This window comes from Arachis ipaensis, chromosome B06 (assembly GCF_000816755.2).
Source record: "Arachis ipaensis cultivar K30076 chromosome B06, Araip1.1, whole genome shotgun sequence".
NCBI classification, from domain to species: Eukaryota; Viridiplantae; Streptophyta; class Magnoliopsida; order Fabales; family Fabaceae; genus Arachis; species Arachis ipaensis.
This window is the reverse complement of record NC_029790.2, coordinates 10,073,113-10,073,589: the sequence shown is the minus strand read 5'-3', so window position 1 is coordinate 10,073,589 and position 477 is coordinate 10,073,113. Positions and strand designations below refer to the sequence as shown.

The 477-nt window shown below is 32.7% G+C and overlaps 1 protein-coding gene across 1 annotated transcript in view; it reads right to left on the bottom strand.

Annotated features, from left to right (window-relative positions):
• The window catches only part of LOC107646580 (probable sugar phosphate/phosphate translocator At3g17430), a 4,890-nt gene extending 4,623 nt beyond the window's left edge, over positions 1 to 267 (bottom strand). The window contains exon 1 of the mRNA XM_016350757.2: positions 40 to 267. The gene's annotated coding sequence lies outside the window, so the exon portion shown is untranslated. The remainder of the gene's footprint in view (positions 1 to 39) is intronic.

Here is a 477-nt window from a genome sequence, read left to right as displayed (position 1 = left end):
ATAAATGAGAGAAAGAGAGAAGAGGGAGAGACGTTTTACCTGCTAAACTGATCTGGAAAACAGAATCGGGGGAATGAAGAGAAAGGGACACGAAAGATGGAATGTGTTTGAGAATGAGAGTGCAGAGTGCAAGCGCAAAATTACAAAACCGGGAAGAGCAGCCGAGAAATCCGATATTTTGTCCCTCACGTACAAAGAGGACAGATTTTTATTTTTGATTTTTGTTAAAAGTGCCTAAAAAATAAATTCTGTTTCAAAACCTGCATGTTAATAACTTAATATTCCCTCGATTTTGAAAACAAATAACCATATATTTTTTTTTAAAGATTAATTTTGATACTTGGATAGTATAAAAAATCTCTATCTCCAATTCTCCCTCTAACTATCAAAAGGGAGGTGTCGTGTCTTGGTGTCTATTTTTTTTTCTCTAAAATGAATAAATTCTTATTCATTATTATTCATTTACTCGTTTCTTTT